Source organism: Triticum urartu, chromosome 2A, assembly GCF_056163025.1.
Source record: "Triticum urartu cultivar PI428250 chromosome 2A, HENAU_Tu73, whole genome shotgun sequence".
Lineage (NCBI taxonomy): Eukaryota > Viridiplantae > Streptophyta > Magnoliopsida > Poales > Poaceae > Triticum > Triticum urartu.
The window spans coordinates 692750814-692771826 of NC_141874.1; the positions used below are offsets into that span (position 1 = coordinate 692750814).

Below are 21013 nucleotides of genomic sequence, written 5' to 3' on the forward strand. Positions count from 1 at the left end.
CATTTGCACTTCCGGTCTCGCAGCCCTGCTGAAATGTTCTGTACCAAAAAGTGTCTCATTGAAATCTCCAAGGCACATCCATGCTTGGTGCGGTATATCATTCAGCATCCTCAAACAGCGCCAACTATGGTGCCTGTCCTCTTTCAAGGACTCCTTTTTTTATCCGTAGTCAAGGACTCCAATACGGAATAGACCCCTCCAACACCTATACAAATACAGTAGCCTTTTTTTTTGAGCAACGACCGTAGCCATGTAGGAACCGTAAAGAGCCAGAACTGTACGTCTAGGTGTTCAACAAAAATGCTACACGTACGGGACTTTACAGGCTGTTACGGACTCCTTCCCAACTTAATAAACATGCTATCGCAAAAAAAAAAACTTAATAAACATGCCCCCTGATTTTTTTTTGAACGTAGACGCTAGTCGCGTCCGGCTTTAAATTAATAAAGCCACACAGACAGCATCCAAGGTTTGCACATCACAAACAACACATAACATAACAGTCTCAAGAGGCTACATCAGCCACGCACAACACATCGAATATAACAGTCTCAGGGAGGACCCGACCCACTCTAGCTCACAAACTAGACCCAAAAGGGAACAGAAGACGCTTCAATTCGCTTGCCGCAGACTTGGGATACATGCAGCGATCTGCTCCATAGTGCTCTTCATCTGGTCGGCATCACATTGCTTCCCCAACGGTGCCCAGCTCTGTAAAAATAAATGACATTTGAAAATAACATCAGTCGGATTGGACGGAAACTTGTGTTCCATAGTCATTTTGTTACGCACAGTTCAAAGGGACCAAAGCAATGCTCCCACGCAAATCCACAGAATCCTGGCCTTGGTGCCCCTCTGCGCCTGTAATATAACTAACAACTCGGTCCCAGTACTAGGATTCCAATTCTGTTAGAAAACCTGTCGCACCGCGCTCCAGGCAAAGCGAGCCAGTGCGCATTGGAACATGGCATGGTTCGCGTCCTCTAGCGACTCACATACCACACACGTCCCGTCCGAGGGCCCGTTGCGTTTAGCCACGTTCTCAGCCGTCGGTAACCTATTGCGGAATAATTGCCACAGAAAAATCTTAATCTTTAGCGGCACCCTAGCCTTCCAAAGGTTCCTGGCAATATCTAACGAAGGGCCCTCCGTCAGCTTATTGTAAAGGGACTTCACCGTGAATTTACGAGACACCGACAGGTCCCAAGAGACAACATCCTCATCTAGGTTCATAGTAATGTGTCCCAGCCGCGCCAGAAGCAAGTCCCAGCTTGCTATTTCCGCCGCGTTCAACTGTCTCAGAAAGTTAATCGCAGGCGGTGTCGAGCGTAAAGCCTCTCCCACCAGGATTAGCGGGTCCGTTGTCACCTGGTATAACTGCGGAAACTCTTGCCACAGCAGCCTGTCGCCCAACCAACGATCCAACCAGAACCTAGTCGATCTGCCGCTATTCACCTCAAATCTCGCCCCTAACGAGAAGGCTGGCCTAACCGCCTGTAGCCCATTCCAAAACGGCGAGCCCGAAGCCTTGGCAGAAAATACATCGCCGTCCGGGAAGTATTTTGCCCGCAGGAGGTCCGCCCATAGACCCCCTTCCTTAGAAGCTAACTTCCACCACCATTTGGAAAGCAACGCCACATTCATAAGTTTGGAATTAGTGATCCCTAACCCACCATACTTCTTAGGGCGGCAGACCGCCGCCCATTTTAACATATGGTATTTCTTTTTAAGTCCCACTCCCTCCCAAAAGAATTTAGAGCGCGGCGTATCTAACTTCCCGTGCACCCCGTCTGCCAACAAGAACATACCCATCGTAAACAGAGGGAGGGATGACAGACTCGAATTGGTGAGAACCAATCGAGCCGCCGAAGACATAAAACGTCCCCGCCATGGACTAACCCTATTGGCGACTTTACCATACAACGGTTCCCATTCGGAGATGGCAAGCTTTTTATGCGAGATCGGTAACCCGAGGTACTTAATTGGAAAACTCCCTAGTTTACAATTAAGGAGGTTAGCAATCCTGACACGCTCGTGCTGGTCCATTCCCATTATAATAACCTCACTCTTGAGGAAATTAATCTTGAGCCCCGATGGCATTTCAAATGCTAGGAGGAGCAGCTTGATAGTAGCAATGTTGTGTTCATCAGGTTGGAACAACAACATCGTATCATCAGCGTATTGCAGATGCGTCACCCCCCCTGGGATGAGGTGTGGCACTACGCCTTTCACATGACCCGCCCCTTGGGCCCTTGCCACCATTGCAGCAAGCGCGTCTGCCACAAAATTAAAAATCAAAGGGAAGCTAGGGTCTCCCTGCCGAAGACCCCTTTTGTTTCGGAAGAATTTTCCCATCTCCCCATTAATCGACACTGCTGTTTGCCCACAGCTAATCAGGTGCATAATCCTATGAACAAAGCCCGCGTCAAATCCCTTTTTGAGCAGCACCTCCCGCACGAACTCCTAGTTCACGCGGTCATAGGCTTTCTCGAAGTCGAGCTTGAGCAGAACCCCTTGCCCTTTCGTTCGTTTTAGCTCATGCACGATCTCCGCTAGCGCAACTGGTCCCTCCAAAATATTGCGCCCCTTGATGAACCCAGTCTGACACCTACTGATCACCCTTTGAGCAATAGGTGTCAGCCGGACAGTGTAGGCTTTGGCGCACAGCTTGAACGGTACATTAATAAGCGTGATAGGCCTAAATAACTTGATGCTGCCCGCGCCCTTAACTTTGGGAATGAGACTAATCACCCCAAAATTTAAACGGGCCAGGTCCACTTGGTCCAACGCAAAGCCATTGACGATTGCGTGAAACACATGTTTCAGGCTAGGCCAGAATTTTTTAAAAAACTCTACCGGCCACCCATCAGGACCTGGGGCCGTGCCCGTTTTCATGGAGGCCAGCACACGGTCAATCTCATCCGGTAGAAAAGACAGGACAAGTCCTGCGTTTTCTTCCTGTGAGACCCGCTCGGTAGGACCCCACAAATCCTCCCGAAGGCAGAGTTGCTTCTCCTCAGCCGTCCCCAACAGGCCAATGAAGAAGTCATATATATGCTTACAGATCTCCGCCTGGGTGACCAATACCCTATCCCCATGATTAAGGCGAAGTATAGCACATTTACGTTTTCTCCCGTTGGCGAATGCGTGAAAGTAACCTGTATTTGCGTCGCCTTTGGTCACCCACTTGATGCCGCCCCTACGGCGCCAGTACTCCTCTTCAGCTCTCAGAATGGAGAGCACTTGGTCTTCCGGCGCGTATCTCTGAGCCCACTCCTGCTCAGAAAAGGCTCGAACATCCGCTTCCGCGTCAAGCGTTGTGATTTGTGCCACAAGCTTGGCACGCTCCTTTTTGGATTCGCTACCAAAATTCGCTCCCCAACCCCTGAGGAACGCACGCAGCCTAGCCGCAGCTACCGACCAAAACTCAGCCGGGCCCCTTTGGGGGCCCAACTGAGACACAATAGCATCCCACCTCTCACGCACCATGGTCTCGAAGCCCTCTGCTTCAAACCAGGCAGTTTCGAAAAAGAATCTGCTACTACGGCGAATCTGCTCCTCCCCTGAGGAGAAGACCAGAGGGATGTGATCAGATCCGATCCTAGTTTCTGCCATTAACGAGCACATCGGGAAAAGAGCTTCCCACTCCGGGGTGAAGAAGACACGATCAAGAACTGACCTAACCAGATGGACCTGTTTGTTGGTCCACATAAATCTCTCCCCGGTCCGAGCAGCCTCCCGTAACGAGGCTGCCGCAATTGCGTTGTTGAAAAGGGACACCCTAGCCCAGTCCACAATGCCATTATTCTTATCCGAACCCGATCGGATCAAGTTAAAGTCGCCTCCTACAATGACCGGGAGGTTAGCTGTCCGTTTGGCCCCCACCATCGCTGAAACCTCATCTAAAAAGCCTGCCGACTTCGAGTGATCCGCAGGCCCATAGACACCAATGACTACCCAAACCAGATTCGAAGCACGGTGCCTAACCGTGGCCATAATGCAAAACACACCAAATTCCCACACCAAGACATCACAAACATCATTATTACAACCCATGAGAAGGCCACCCGAATGGCCCGAAGAAGGAACCCAACACCAATTAAATCGCTGTAAAGGATCGATCGCAAGTAAATCACGAGGGGAAAAGTCGGCCTTGATGGTTTCCTGTAACGCAACAATATCGGTACGCTCCTTGGCCATGTATTCCCTGAGCTGCGTGCGACACCCTACGTGCCCACAACCCCGAATATTCCAAAAGAGAAACCGCATTATAGCACCCAATTACGAAGGCGAACTCCTCGCGAGCTCACCGCCTTTTGCACTCTTCCTAGCCGGCGCACGGCTGGAAGAGGGGATGTCAGAGCCTTCCCTCGGCTCTACTTCCCCTTCGGACACCACCACAACCAACTGACCCCCTGGGCAGTTTTTCTATGCATCCGAGGCCTGGCATCGCGCTGCCGCCTCGGCCAAGGCAGCTTGTGCCTCCTCGCGCGCGCACTAACGGGATAATATCAGCAGAGCTAGACCCCAGCTCCACCCCACTATCATGTAAAATCGAAGCAAGATGTTCGTCCGAGAACGCGCTGAGAATTTTAAAAGAGGGGAGGGGGTTACCTGACACGTCCAAGTTCTTGTCCGCCGCACGCAGTTTTGCGCTCTCCATGGATGAAAGATCTCCCAGCTTGGCCTTCGCCCTGGTGCTCGGCTCCCGCGTCGCCACCGGCGTGGCCTTGGAGCGCTTGGCCTTGAAGCCCACATCCCCCGCCGCCAACTCCGACCCCAGCTCGCCACGCAGAGACGCCACCATGCTTGGAGCGGGCTGGGCCACGGTCTTGTGTCCCGGCTTCCTGCCCGCCGTCTTCTTGGGCGGCCTGCCCGCTCCCCCTGAGCCCTGCTTGCCCGAGGCAGGAGTAGCACCTTCCTTGGTTAGATCAGCAACCCCGGCCTGCGCAGCCATCGGAGAGGAGGGGATTGAGGTCCTCCCCCCCACCAGCCCCGCACCATCATCAGCCCCGGATACCAACGCCAGTGAGGGGCGAGGCGTAGGGAACTGCTGCGCCAAGTTGGATCCATACACATCAAAGGCTCCTGCCAAGTCGCGCGCCAGGTTCGGACCGCTAACGGCAGTATCCTGGGTCGCCACCACCATCGCCCGCCCTTCCATCGCGCCAATCTTGTCCCACGTCTCTGTGTCAATGGAAGTGTCTTGCATGCTGTCTTCAAGATCCTCTTCTTGCCCTCCCATAACCATGTCCTTATGCTGCTGTCCTGCACTCTGCCCAGCCTCCGGCCTGCCTTTGTCAGCACTAGGAGCCACCGGAGCCGGGTCCCCGTCTTTGGACGGAGGGGGAGGTTGGGACGCTCCCGATCCCCCAACACCTGACCCCGCTCCACCCACGCCCCTGCGCTGGCTCGGCCGCTCCACCTCAACCTTGATCTGATACCCTTCATGGTTAAACCACACTTCCACCGTGCCATTCAGCTTCTCTGGTGCCTTACAAGCAAGTTTCATCCTCACTGGCCCCAACCGAATAAGAGACAATTCATCCACCACAATTGGACGCCCCAACATCTTAAAGCCTTCCTTTACCCTCTCCTCCCCGCGGTGCTTTTGTGGGATGCCGTGGAGCTTAACCCACACTTCCGGCATGCTCATCGGTTGGATCACCTCATGAAGCCTGTCCCGCACCCTTGCGATGATGTCGTGGGAAGGGAGGAAAAGTTTTCCACTTGACTTGGCCATGTGCAGAAGATCTGCTGAGGGAAACACCACCAGGAAGTCATCGTCGCCCACTTGCGTAACCTGCCAGTCCCAATCGCTTGTGACGATGTTCTTGAGTTCTTGTTTCAGAATCCTCAGATTGAGCTTGCCCGGATCCGCCGAGAGGATCGCCGCGTTTGCCACCTTCTGGTCGACCGGCCGTTCCTCCTCCGCATCTTCGGCAAATTCGAGACAGAAGAATCCCTCTCCCGAAGTTGCACTCCCCATGATCTGCAGCTTGGCCGCCCTGCCGCGCGAGGGGCAATCAGCGGAGGCGTGGCCCTCCTCCTTGCACAGCACACACAATGGTTTGAAAGTGCACTTGGATTGGTAGTGCCCAAGTCTGCCGCACTTGAAGCACTCCACATCCGGCACATCTTCCACCGGGATGGGCTCCCCCACCATTCCCTTCGCTGTCAGGAGCGGCGCCCCCCCGCGCGATTCGGCTGGCGCCCGCTGCTACTGTGCCAGGGGATCCCCATGTCCCCCACCCCAGTAGGGGTGCTCCACCGCCTTGCGTTCCAGCTCCCGACGCCGTTGCGTGGCCTTCTTCCTCTTCTTCTTTTCTTGTTGTTGCTGAATCCACCATGGAGGAGGAGGACCCCAATCCCCCTCGCGTCCATGTGGCTCCGCCTGCGCGCCGCGCTCCTCCCGAGCCGCACGTGACTCCCTCTCGCCTCTGCCGTCTCCCTTGCCACGCATCGCCCGCTTCGCCTTCTCTCACAGCTCCCGCTCCCGCCTGCGCTCCGCCTCCAGATCCGCCGCCTCCATCGGCCTCTTCTCCGCCCGCCGGTCCCCCATCACCGCCTCCGCAAAGGATCTGCGAAGGGGAGAGAGTGGAGGATCAAGCTTGATGCGCCGAGCCAAGTGAGCCCAGCGCCGCACTTCTCTTTTGGCTGCGGGAAACCCTAATCAGCGCTCCCGACTGCCCTTCGCTACCCATTTATATCCAAGCGCCGGTCTAGTGGGCGGGCCAGATGGGCTGGGCCTCTCTCGCCCCTCCTCGGGCCGCGTCAGGCCACCCACCAAGGCCACTTCCAGAGTGGGCGACCCCGCACTTGTCGTAGCAGGCCCCGCACCACCTAGGCCCACTCCGGCCCGAAGCCCAGCACCCGCAACCCTAGGCTCCCGAACCAGAGGCGCTCCTGCCCCGAGCCCCGCCGCCGCAGTCGCTACCGCCGCCGCCACCGCGCGACAGGGGGTGGGGGGGGGGGCTAGACACAGCCACTCCAGATTGCCCGCCGCCTCCGCCGGCGACTCCCCTGCGCCAACCAGCAACCCCGCCAACTTGGACCGAATGGCCCCGGCCGCCACCGCCGCAGCGTTCCCACTGTTCGGCGTCGCCGGTTTCCATACGCGCGCAGCCAACGCCCGGTGGCCCCTGCCTCCCGGCGCGAACCTACGCCGCCGCCGCGCCGACCCGGACTGCTCCCTCGCAGCAAACGCCACAAAGTCGCCAATCGTTGGTCCCGCCGGCGCCGCCCTTCGGTCCTCCGCTTCGCCTTCTTCCGCCTCGCACTCCGACTCCGCCTCCGCCTCCGACCCCGCGAATGCCCAAAAGCGACTGCCCCCCGGCCACGCCGCCACGCCCGCCGGCGTCCCCGGGGCCGGGGACGGCGGGCCGCGCCCCGGCGAGCTCACCGCGCCCCTACGAACCAGCTGCCAGCCGGTCGCAGGCGCCGGCCCCGCCGTCGCGCACTCCTCGCTCGCCCGTTCGCCAGACCCTGGCTCCAACGGCTCGCTCATTTCGAACCCTCACCAATTTTCTTCTTTATTGATAGATCTGCCCCCTGATTTTCATGAGGGTAGGCCCGCGTCCTCCCCTTACATCCAATCAAAAACTGCCACGTCAAATCAATCATGTAAACTCCTGTAAAAACCTGTAGGTGTTCAAACAGGCCCGTTGACCAGAAAAGGGGGGCCCTAGAAAATCCGGGTCTACAAATCTAAAGAAATCAAGACAAAAAGCCCGTACAATCGGCCACTACCCAAGGGATACCGGTTCGCTTTGTAAATTCTTTGTTATATGAAGGTGCTAGAATGTTCTGTCCTAGGTCTTATTTTTTCTTTGTTTCTGTGTTTTTGTGTTGATTTTCTTGCTTTCTTCTTATTATTTTCTTTCATATAATTTCCTTGGCCATTATTTTTGAATTTTCTTTATTTTTCGTTTTTTAATTCAATAAATATTAAACTCATGAATTTTTCAAATTCTCATTTCAGAATATACGTTTTAATAATCATGAAGATTTTTTAATTCATGAGAAACTTTCAACTGTGCATACATTTTTAAAATCCATGAAGATTTTTTTAAAAATCGTTAACATGTTTTAAAATTCTCTAAGCTTTGAAACTTCGTGAATATTTTATAATTTATGAAAATTTTAAATTCCTTGTATATTTTTAACCCATGCAAATCTTTTACTAAAAAGAAGGCCAAAAAATGTTGGAGTAAAATAATCGGTCAAAAAATTGGCTGGAAACCTTCAAACAATACCGGAATTGGCTGAAAGCCAACAAGACGATACAAAACACAGTCCTCGTGCTTGTGCCACAGGCTGCTCGGGATTTGGTGCACTGTTCAAGAGATAAAACGTTTTGAATAAACAAATATACAAAAAAAGGAACTTATAGGTTGTGACAACTTGCGCACATGCAGTGCGTCATTTGTCAGTGCCTCACAAGATGGGGAGTGAACTTTCGCAATTTGATGCAAACTACAAACAAACAGTCGAGCATTTGCACATGGAGCACTCGCTTGGGCGGACCCATATAGCACAAGCCCAACAGTGAGCATTTCCTCTACCTATTCCTTTTTTGTTTATATTATTTGTTACTTTTGAATTAGTTTTTATTTTGGGGATTTCCAAATAAACATGATATTGTTTTGAAACATAGAATATTTTGAAATTGATTTCTTTACAATTTTTGCAAACATTTATTGCAACCAGCGTCCTTCCCTGCCTCCGAATCGAAGGAAGAGAGTGAGCAGGTTGCGGGCGTGCATCTATGGCGGTCGGGGCGCGATTGTGGGATCGGGCGTGCATCCACGGTGGTCGGGCGCGAGAGCGTGCATCCATGGCAGGTGGGGTGTCGAGCTCCTCGCGGTGGTCAACGGGGGGAGACAGAGGTCTATGGCGAAGACCGCGTGGGTCGCAACGTTGGAGGGAGCCCCGCCTTCTCCCACCTTGATCCATCGCGATCGTAATCCGAGGTCCATGGCCATATGGTGGTTGTGCGTGCGGTGGGTGCTGGGGCGTCGGAGGGCGGAATGTGCCATCCAAGCGTCCTTGCTCGAGCTCGCTGGAGACCACCAGGTGCAGGTAACACGGCGGCGTCTCACTCACGCTAGGCCTACCCCACACAAAGAGACTGGGTATCAGAGAGTCAGATGAGGCTGCGAGAGAGACAAAGTTATGAACGAAAGTGTTCTTCCTTAGGTGAGTAGTAAAATCAAAAGAAAATGCAAAAAAATGAAAAAAAAATTGAATATTTTTTGTGATAACCTTTGGCAAATGTTTTCTATGCTTGAAAATGTTCGTCACAAGATGACATTCCTTGAAGTCATGATAAAAAAAATCTGTACTCCAAAATGCTTTAAAAAATAGGATGTTTCGGAGTACATCCCTTGAAGTCATGATAACATTTTTTTTGCCACGTTCTCTTCCAGAAATATTCATTCATGATAACCTTTTGCAAGCACATAGAACATCCGTCAAAGTTTACCGCAAAAAATCAAACTTTTTTGAATTTGTTTACTATTTTTTCGATTTTACTGTTCACCAAGATCATTTGAGCTCGGGTGCAAATACTCCACATAAATAGAGTTTTTCTTTTTCTTTGGTGGGGTCCCTCGTGTAAGTTAGAGGTAGGGAGAGGGAGTTTTCCCTTTCCTTTTTGTTAGAACTAGATATAGCATGCCAATTAGCTGATGTTTCAGATGTATATTGCGGAAGAAAATAACATGAAGAAAAATATTGGTCGTGTAATGCTAAATTTTTTATTGCGTGCACAAAAGGATTAACCCGAAGGCTACTTAGCAAAATGTAAGTGAGGTTGCTTAGTCAGACTGAGCCAGCGGACTATACGATCGTATGCACCTATGAGATTAACTGTGAGAACATTCTATGTTGTTAAGTAGACTTCCAAAATAAACTATGTTGTAAATGTTATAAAAAATTTGTGCAGGAAGGGATGCAAAATAGTTAATACTTGACATTAATGACCACACAGAGAAAATGTTATACTGGATCTTGACTGACAACCTGCAACACCTACATACATGAACAAACAGTTGAGAAGATCTCAAAGAAAGAAGAGCTGCTCATATCAATCAATGAGGATCTTAACCTCGTATCATTGATATCTATTAGAATGGTCATGCATGCGAATAAAGCATACGTGCAACTAAATTGATGTAACATGATCAATAGTACACAAGAATCATCAAAGGGACAACCACTGCCAAACCACATCAAAATGGACTCGCTGTTTAATTGAGAAATTGAGCTACTAATTCTGTAGTCAAGGGAAACACAGCTAGCAAAATAATGAAATCCAGTTTAGTTAATCTAATCCACAAATGATGAGTAAGATATGAAAAAATACCATCCAGAATTAACATGAGTGAGTCCTTGAGGCATGGATTAATGGATATATAGCTAGCTTACAGAGTCCAGAGTCTATTTGAGAGTTGATCAGACATATCTGTATATAATATATAGACATCTATTGAATATTAAAATGCATGACAATCCACATGCTCGTACCTTCAGCATACCCAAGACTGCTACTCTGAAGTAGAATAGTGGCTACTGATACAGGGAAAGTCACAAACCAAAAATTGCATAGACCACGATGAAAACTGTTTGCACACGAACACAACTTGCTGTCAACAGGAAACCAAGAATCCTCAAACGACAAAGAACATGGGTGTACTGCTTACCCGGCCAAGACATCAGTAATAGGAAGAGGAAACGAGACTTGTAGGGCTCGAAGTAAGATTATAATGGCCAGATCTACCACCTCAAAGATCAAGTCGATGGCAACATGAAGAGAAAACAGCGAGGCCAGATCGGCGACAATACGTTGAGCCGAGCTGCTCCTGCGGAGAGGGGAGGAAGAGGCCGAGAGTCAGAGATGCAGTATGCGAGGAAGGAAAAGGGAATCCATCTATTTGTGCTGAAAATCAGCAGTGGGATTTGATGGCATGGAAAAGGGAACGATGTGATAGGTGTCTAGAAGAAATAAATGACTCTCGGGTGGCAGAAGAAGGGAAGCATTGCCATGTGAACACGCTAGAAAAGGTCCGATTGCCAACCTGCAAGTGTTCTGGTAGAAAATACGATGTGGGAAAAGGCATGGGATTTTGTGCAGAAGATGAAGAGATCGACGGTTTCATCAGTTTCCTGTGCTGTTTGTTGTTAATTATTGGGTTAGCTTTAATGTTGGGCAGCATTTGCGTGGAGTAATGGGCTGCATGTTCTTGCTATTCAGCCTGCAAAAGAAACCAGGAAAAAAACCCGGAACATGTCATTTTTTGTGAGATGGAACGTTGTTGACAACCGCTGATGTGGCAGATCGTTTGAGAAGTGAATGCTGATGTGTAATCATGATGATGTGGATAGTGTGCATGATGAGAGAATAGGGAGTAGTGGGGAGCAACTTCTTAAGAATGGTAGATGGGTGTCACATGAAAGGGGAGCCTTGGAGCAACTGTAAAACTGTTTCCTTGTGACCATGAGGTCACGGGTTCGAGTCCCATAAACAATCTCTTGCAAAAATATAAGGAAACGCTGGGTACCATAGACCTAAAATTGTCGGATCCTTCCCCAGACCCTGTGCACGCGGGATTACGTGCACTGGTCCCACATGTAAGGGACGTATGACATGGGAAAAATTGTCTAGAAAATGTCTTTTAGATGGTCAAATCCTTTTGACGGGACAGAACAACATGGAAGGTAAAAAAAATTGGTGTAAATATCGGTAGTGGGTTCGAGTTTGGGAAAAAAATGTAAATGTCCCATAGACAAGTGAGTCATCAGACCTAAACATGAGATTCGTTCAACGAGGTTTTTTACATATAGTATAAAAGAGAAGATATTGATATGATAACAATCTATTTTCTGAAAATTAACCATTTTTAAGTTGATTGTCTTATAAAGTTCCCTTTTATGAGGCAACTTTCTTGGAAGAAATCACTATGCATGGTGAAAAGACGAAATGAGAAGGAACACAATATTTAATATGATAATGTCATAAGAAGGCAACCCTTTCGAATTTGGAGCTCTTTAATTAATGGCAGGATCCATTACCACCGGCAAACTAGAAGTTGCCGGTGACTATGGTATGGTTTACGGGGTTCGGCTGGTCGTAATGGGGAGTATCATGCATATGATACTAGTGTATGATACTACTTTTGTAATGCATAGTATCATACTTTTGTAATGGGGAGTAAGTTAGCATCTTAGGTTGCCTTATTAATTGTCATACATGACACAAAGTAGTACAATATTTAATACTCCCTCCGTTCCTTGATATAAGGTGTATAGATTTTTGAGAAAAAGTCCAAAATATAAGGTGTATTGCGTTGCACCACTTATTTGGATAATTTTTTAAGGGATTTGATTACATTTCCTTATATAGGGAAAGCTCCTCTATTTTCTCATGTCAATTAGTCAGGTGTAATCTCTTCCAAAACTTGTGAAATTTTTCCTCCACATGGGTTCTTTAATTTCCGTGCCAAAAACTATACACCCTATATTTAAGAACGAAGGGAGTATGATACAGTATCATAATATGCTGCCACATCTTCTCTTTTCTCATTTAATTGTCTGCCACCTTATTCAAAAAGTCTAGTTGACATGCATTATACTACTTATGATACTCCAATTACGACCAGCCTTCTAAAGTTTTCCTGAGCATTAGTTTTTCACTATTACCTTAACCATTGAATTCTTCTATCTTACAGACAATGTCATGTGCAATGAGGCACTTGGCTCCCCTACAAAATCTCTACTACTAATGTCTGAGTTGGTAGGATTGCGTCCATGGTTTATTTTCGTCTGGTTATATTTCGTCTGGTTTATTTTCGTCCGGTTTATTTTCGTCTCACATCCCATCAGCATCTCTCCTCACGTTGATTTTTTTACCCTTAGAATAAAAACTTTCCTAATCTTTCCAAAGTTTCCTAACTAGACACGTTATAAACGGGCAGGAACTGATAGCGCGTTACCAATCAGTAAAATTTAGTTTCATCACAATCAATTCCAAATCCTAATTTTTAAACTTTCCTAACTAGGCACGTCACAAACAAGCATGTAATAATATCACGTTACCAAACAATAAAACCTTATTTCATAAAAATCAAATCAAAATCCTAACTTTCCTAACGCATCGATTGTTACCTTTCCTAATCTCTACTCTTAGTATGTCGTTCGTTCCTGCTTCCTGCCCAACGTACCATCAATCGAAGGCATCCCCGCTACCGATTCTTTTACCGCTTCTTTGACGGTCGTCGGTTCGTCCCTGCCCGCACACCCATACATGGGCCAAGCGCTGCAAGAGAATGAGATCCAACCCACGTCTCTGTGTCAACAAAAGCACGGCACGCTAGGGTTAGCAGCTGCCAGCCACACCCGCTGCTCGATTGGCTCCTCCGCAAGCGCCATCGTGCTCTGGCGCACGACGCTGGCCGCTGTCTTCAATGTCCCCTCGCACCCGCCAACACACCACCGGCCCACGTCGCTTTTGCTGCCTCTCCTTATCGATACCTCCTTGCCGATCTTCCTCTCATCCTCCGTCCTTCGTCGTCGCGCAGCACATCATTGCGATGGACTCGAACTTCTGATGCTACGAGGAAGCTGGATCCAATCCCACCCTGAGGGTTTGACCTTCTCGACCTGAGGCTGCAGTGAGTTGCAGAACTCCTCGGTGACAAGCCCAACAGCGATGTACTTCGCCCGCACAAGCACCATTGGGTCAACATCATTGCCAGCGGCTGCAGCCATGCTTTTGGAAATTCCATGGCATGATGCATATAAATTGGATCTGTAGGTGGATTAAGATAATAGGGTTCAGACGATGATTTTCTTTCTATGCTTCCCCTATGGTGGGTTCGGTTTTGCATTATTGAATTTTGCTAATCTGTTGTTTCTGCAATGTACCTTACATTTTTTAGTATACTAATTTCAAATAATTAAATCATTTTCTATTGATCAGATTCATTAAGCTCCAACCGAGCAAGAAGTTTCAGTCCACCTATACTCATGGCCTCCCCTTCTGGTTTGGTAACTCACGTGCCCATTTTGTCCTGAAGATAGCACAAACTAATCTTTTATCAGGCCACAAATGCCATGTCCTAGCACTGGCCAAAATCCTTTTTTCATGTGTGAACCATATACACAAAACTGCATGATACATGCTGAAATCTGGAGCTCACTTTTATAATAGCTGATTTTTTCACCCAGCAAGTGAACTTAGGAAAGCTGTTTTTTTTTTCTTTTGTAATGAATTTTTTCCAGTCCTTTGGGTTAACAACTGGATTTTTCTTTCCCCTTTAGGTTGCAGAAGTGCAACTGCAACTGTATGCGTTCACTAGCGACAACACTCATAGATAACAATACACGTCTATTACATGTTGATGCTGCCCGCTCTTGTTATACATTTATTTTGCAGCGGTCGCTCTGTTCAATCATGGTCCATGCTATGTTTAATGCACATGTCGGATCAAAATCAATATGAGGTTATTGCAGCTTGTCTAACCACATCCGGACTTCAAATTTCAAGTTTTTGTCTTGCTGTCAGGTGCAACCAGGCCTTGGCAATCTAAACAAGCTTTATGCGACTGGCACTCTTGTTGATCCCTTATCACTCTTTCAAGCCATTTTGAGCGCAAGGTCGAGATAGTTGGGGCTTGTAACTGTGTTTTGGTGAGCTTCTTCCTTTCTTTGAGGGTTTCCCAATCCCTCCTCAATCCTAAGTTCTGGCTCAGGCTGTGATTATAATGCTTATTTGCCTAGATCTGATGGTGATAGTTAGGAATAATTCAACTTTTTTTCAGAGTATATTGAACTGCACACATAAGTAATATATATTAACCTATGTTAACACTAATATTTGTAATTTGTTGCACCATGATGTTTAATATCGCCAGGAGAAAGACATGCTGATAGCACATCCGGTTCCAATTATCATCACACTGTGTACTAATATATGCTCTCAATGATAATATGCCAACTTGCGTTGACGACACACATAGCATGTTCTTCTTTAGTATAATTATACACTATAAAATTATTGTATGCTTACCTTTTATGGAATTTCAGAGTTGAAAGGACATGAAGTTCCGATGCGAGGGGAGTTAATTTTTGTTGTCCTTTGTTTCATAAAAAATGTTGGTAGCATTTAGAACTATGTTTAGTTGGTGTAACAAGAAGTAATCACTGGTTAAAATATACAAAGAGTCTCTCTATTGGAAGGGAAAAAAATGTTACACACCATTTATTTTTCTGCTCGCTTATGCATGAAATGTATCATTTGGCCTTGATTTAATGTACTGCACTTTTCTTCATTGCTCTATGTTCTTCAGTAAGTTAGAATCATATAGAACCTGATATTTCTTGGTGATGTCTTCAGAACCCATGAATGTCATTTTGCACTGAAGGCTTGTAACCACTGGGAACTATTTGCCCTGATGTATCAAGTTGCCATGGGGGTGAGGAGGTGAAAGCTAGCAAGCCATCTCCTGATATTTGTCATTTTGCACTGAAGGCTTGTAACCACTGGGAAGTGTTTGCCCTGATGTATCAAGTTGCCATGGGGGTGAGGAGGTGAAAGCTAGCAAGCCATCTCCTGATATTTTTCTTACTGCTATAAGGAGGTTTGAGGTATTAGAATTATTGTTTTAGAGGTCCTTTTCTTACTAGCAAGCTTAATGCGGAACACTTATATTTCAGTACTTGTTTTTTTAACCGTGTTATTTATCTGCGGGTCTCTTCTTTGTCCAAAGTATGTGGTACTTATATTTCATTAATTGATACACCATTTGATACATCTGTTTACAAAAATAAATACATTAAATAGCTACCTACTTACCTTTAATTTCTTTGTGAATTACTGTAATTTTATTCCAACAAAGTTTGAGAAAAAATATAGTAGCAGTAAGTACATCTTGATCATTGCTGATAATGAATACTCCCTCTGTCCCAAAATAAGTGTCTCAACTTTATACTAGCTTTAGTACAAAGTTGTACTAAGGTTGAGACACTTATTTTGGGACGGAGTGAGTATGTATGACCATGGTTTAAAGAATCTCTACTATATTCAAACGTGCCAAGTTATTTCTGGGTTATATTGAAGCTTACCTATTCTCCAATTGATATAGACATCAAATATTCTAAGCTTTCCTTTTGTTAGCAAACAACTTCTCAAACAAGTCAGCATTATCATTCACTCAGTAGGTTATTGCAAATGGAGCTGGGAGGAACCTCCTCCTACCGCTCAGAAAAACTCACCTCTCTACGACCCAAAATGGTGACAGATTCTCTATACTAAATTATTCCTTGCGAAGAACAAGTGAATACAGCGGTCAAGGCCTTTTCTAGGTTGTTAAAGATTCTCTTCATAGTTTTTTTACAATTGGTCAAATTAGGGGTAGTTTTCTTTTCTTTGTTACCACAACAAAAAATTCGGTTATATGTAGCTTCAGTGTAAATTATAACAAGATGTACCTTTCCATTAGCTTTATTTATTGAGAACTATGTATATTTCATATTCATCTCAATATAGTTCTATGAATCTACTAAAATATATTGAAATTTGATTGTTAGCTGGATGTGCCATTGAGTATGGTTGCAAGAATGTATTAGATAGGCGGAGATGGTGGGTAGAGGAAGAAGAAAAAGGGTGATGAGTTGGTAAATAAGTTGACAATACTAAAATACATGGTTGACACAATTGTTTATGCCCTATTTGCAACACACGGGCAATGACCTATTTTATTAGAATGCCTCTCCATCTCATGTTGCATCATGTAAAGTTTTTCTTCCTATTTCTTTGTCCATATTGCGATTATGGCCAATTGGTTATCCCTTCTTTTACTATGGAGAAAAAGTTGACACTTTAATCCCATATGCTCGAAATTTTTTCATACTGTGATGATTTTAGATGAACAACAATTGTACTATACTCGGCATTTTTTTGCCATTTACTCTAACTCAGTTCAGTCCATTTATGCTTGTTATTGCAGAGAACTGTACTTGACCATGAATAGAAAATGCATGTTAGGATGAAAATCCACCTTCAATCTATAAAATTTTATTCTTACACATACTCTAGGAAAAAAACTGGAAAGAAAATGTCTCAGTAAATGTATGCGCATTACAAAGGTTAAACTATTTACTCACTCCCTTGGAGGTTATATTCCTTGTAGTTTACACAGCCGGTCCCTTTTATTAAGTTGTTGGTATTCTTATCACAGTGCCTCGCTCCACTTGAAAAGCTCACACCTCCATGCTCGAAGAACAGAAATGCTGGTACATTGTTTGCATTTTTTTTGTGTTCCACTGTTGTGTTAGAGCCCGGGATGAATGGTGGGTCCAATTTAGAACTAGGAGGTACTAGAACTAAGATAGAAAGGTGGTTGTTGTCCTTGTCCCTTGTTGTCCTGCTGCGGCGTCATCGATCACTGGCTCACTAAGAACATGAGTTAGTGGATTTTTTATAAGAGTGAGGGTTTAGAGTGAGCGGGGCGGGGGTTGGGATTGGTCTATTCAGTTATGAGCGGAATAATTTCCCTACTTTAAAAAATATGGCAAATTGCATTTCATTAGAGATGGCTTTGAAGCAAATTGCATGAGCAAGCAATTCATATATTGTTTTTGATCAAGTCATACAATTTTCTGGTTAGGATCGAAAGGTAAATGCATTGGTTTATTACTTCAAGAGTTAATAATGGACATGGTAGCATATCAGTTGCAAGCCCAATAATGGACATCATATTTTGTTTCGTGATAACGCACGACATTCAACTGTATGTTACAATGCGGCAATTTCTCAGGAGACATTGGATCTGTCTTCTTGGCTTGTGGGCGGGGGCGGCACACGCCTCGTCCTCCTTGATGATGGTGGCGGATCGGCATGAACACGGGGGGGGGGGGGGGGGAGGGGATCAGGGCAGAGAGCGGGGTGGTTGGTGGGGAGGGGGCTCCTCCTTAACGGTCTATGGGAAAGTACGGTGTGAAGGAAAGAAGTGCCATGACGAAGGTGGCGTGGGCGTCATACGGTTTTAAAGGATAGGGCTCTAGCGGGAAATCGAGTGGGAAGGGAAGGGTTCGACAGGAAAAGGGAAAGTGCGTCGTGGGGTTGTGTTTTTGTTGTGGGGACCAGGTGTTTGAGATAACATGGTGAATTGTTCGGTTAACCAGTGTTGTGGGGACCAGGTGTTTGAGATAACATGGTGAATTGTTCGGTTAACCAGAACCCTGTATATGGGTTTGAATTGGGGGTACAGGCGGTTGGATTTTTGGGAGCCCACTGGACGCTTATTTGGTGTTCGAACATGCTTGGACGTATGAGGAAAAAATGAGCTTCGACCTTAAAGATGACCTTAAGCATTTGGTTATTTTATTTACATGCATTGTAGCCCGTAGCAACGCACGGACATTCTGCTAGTACTATTAGTTATGCAAAATGAAAGTAAGTTCACTGCTTTGTACGGATCTTTTTGATCTTTTTCTTGTTTGGATCAGTTTTTTCCTCTCGGCGTCTACATTTTCCCCCTGAAGTTCCCTCCTCCAAAGCCATTGGGCGGCAACTTGGCATGAAGTGCTCCTTGAATCCCTCGGTCTCTAAGACGGCGCCAAGGACTTTTGGCGATGACATAAACCACACGCAATTACTCTTGAGAAGCTCGCAGTTGTGCTGACTCGCCAATGCGAAGGTGGACCTGACAGTCTTGACATCGAGCTTTTCACACAGCTCCTCCTCGCACATGGGCCTCAGCATGCTCAGCCCATACCTATCCGCGGCGACCAGCAAATGCTGCAGCGTCGCGACGCTGTGCCCGTCTCTGTGGTGGCACGGTGGCAGCGAATCCGCATAGATGTAGTGAAGCATCATTTGGAAGATGGTCGGCTCCACATCCACGACCTTGACGCGTCCCATGTCCTTCTCCGCCATGGGTCCAAAGAGCTGAGCTCGAAAGACTGGCGACCGCGTGGCCAGGAGGATCCGGTGTGCTGGAAACTCCTGGACGCCCACGCGGAACGTGACGTCCACGCCTGTCGGGTCACCGATACAGGGCTCGAGGTCGCCCTACAGCACCAGTGGAGTCTCCTTGCTGACGGTGAGCACGCACCGTATCGTCATTCCGCGTAGAGAAGACGTACTCCTTCGCGCGCCAGCTGACCACCTCTGCTTGGCTGCTGGTCCTTAGCATCCTGAGCGCGAACTTGGCCTTCACATCCTTGGCTCCGCCGAGGTAGCGAACGTAGCATGAGGTGTTATCGCCACACCTGTACTGGGTGATCCCATCTGGGTAGAAGTTGAGCTCCCACTTGTAGCCGCCGACTTTGAAGACGGACGAGGTAACGAACTTGCCGACGCCCATGCCCTTGACTCCTTGAGCTGCAGGTAATCGGTCACCACGAAATCAAATGTCGTGGTGATGACGTGTAATGGATGTGGAGGACGTGGCCTCGGGTATCCAGTAGTAATCCCCCGCAGAGGTTGCGCCGTCTTTGTTAGCCATGGCCATCAAAGCTTTTGAGAATAAGCGACGGGTCTGATCGACAGACAGGAGTTGGCCGTAATCTTTTGCACGCCTAACCGTGTTATATGGAGATAGAGGACTTGTAAAGGCTGTGGAAAATACAAAGCGGTGACGGACTCCATGGCCGAGGAGGATACGGAGAGGAACATACCGTAAACTTGTACTCGACCTGAGGTTACGCCACCTTTCTGGTCGGTTGGAAAGTATTACGGCCTCTCCTTCGCAGCTCGCAAACTGCATCTCCATCTCCATCTCCACTATTATTAAACAATCAAACAAAACTTTCTTAAGTGCACCCCGCAATTACCCCCAACACATCGAACGACCCATTCACCACCGCATGATTAGTCCCACAAATCTGAATCTAACAACCATCATTGAGCTACTACCTCTATGGTGTGCACATAGCAATTTACATTGGCTGGCCGTCACTAGTAGAAAAAGGGCCATTTGTCCCGGTTCTTAAGGGCCTTTTGTCCCGGTTGTTGAACTGGGACTAAAGTGTCGTTACTAATGCCCTGGGCCTTTAGTCCCGGTTCTTACATGAACCGGGACAGATGGGCCTCCACGTGGCCCGTGCGGCGAGCCCAGGCAGGAGGCCCTTGTTGGAGAACATAGCAGAAAACAAAAATTTTCCTACGGTTACACCAAGATCCATCTAGGAGTTCATCTAGCAACGAGTGATTAGATGCATCTACGTACCTTGTAGATGGCGAGCGGAAGCGTTCAAAGAACGGGGATGATGTAGTCGAACACGACGTGATTCAAATCACCGATGATCTTAGCACCGAACGGACGGTGCCTCCGCGTTCAACACACGTACGGAACGGATGACGTCTCCTCCTTTCTTGATCTAGCAAGGGGGGAAGAGAGGTTGATGAAGATCCAGCAGCACGACGGCGTGGTGGTGGATGCAGGGCGTCACAGTAGCAGGGCTTCGCCTATACTGCGAGGGAGAGACGTAACGGGGAGAGAGGAAGCACCAAAGGCTGAGGTATGAAATCCCTCCTCTCCCCCACTATATATAGGAGGGCCAAGGGGGGGTGGTGCGCAGCCTAGGAGATCCAATCTCCTAGGTGCGGCGGCCAGGGGAGGGTTTCCCTCCCCCCCAAGGCACCTCGGGGTGCCTTCCACCACTTGGACTCCTCCGTGGTGGAAACCCTAGGCGCATGGGCCTAGTAGGGCTGGTGCCCTTGGCCCATGTAGGCCAAGGCGCACCCCTACAGCCCATGTGGCCCCCCGGGACAGGTGGCCCCACCCGGTGGGCCCACGGGACCCCTCCGGTCGTCCTGGTACAATACCGATAACCCCGAAATTTGTCCCGATGGCCGAAACAGCACTTCCTATATATAATTCTTTACCTCCGGACCATTCCGGAACTCCTCGTGACGTCCGGGATCTCATCCGGGACTCCGAACAACATTCGGATTACTGCATATACATATCTTCACAACCCTAGCGTCACCGAACCTTAAGTGTGTAGA

At 47.6% G+C, this 21013-nt stretch overlaps 1 pseudogene; it reads right to left on the minus strand.

The window, feature by feature from the left end:
* Positions 1-18460: 18460 nt before the first annotated feature.
* Positions 18461-19781, minus strand: LOC125537932 (BTB/POZ and MATH domain-containing protein 3-like; annotated as a pseudogene).
* Between the last annotated feature and the right edge of the window lie 1232 nt (positions 19782-21013).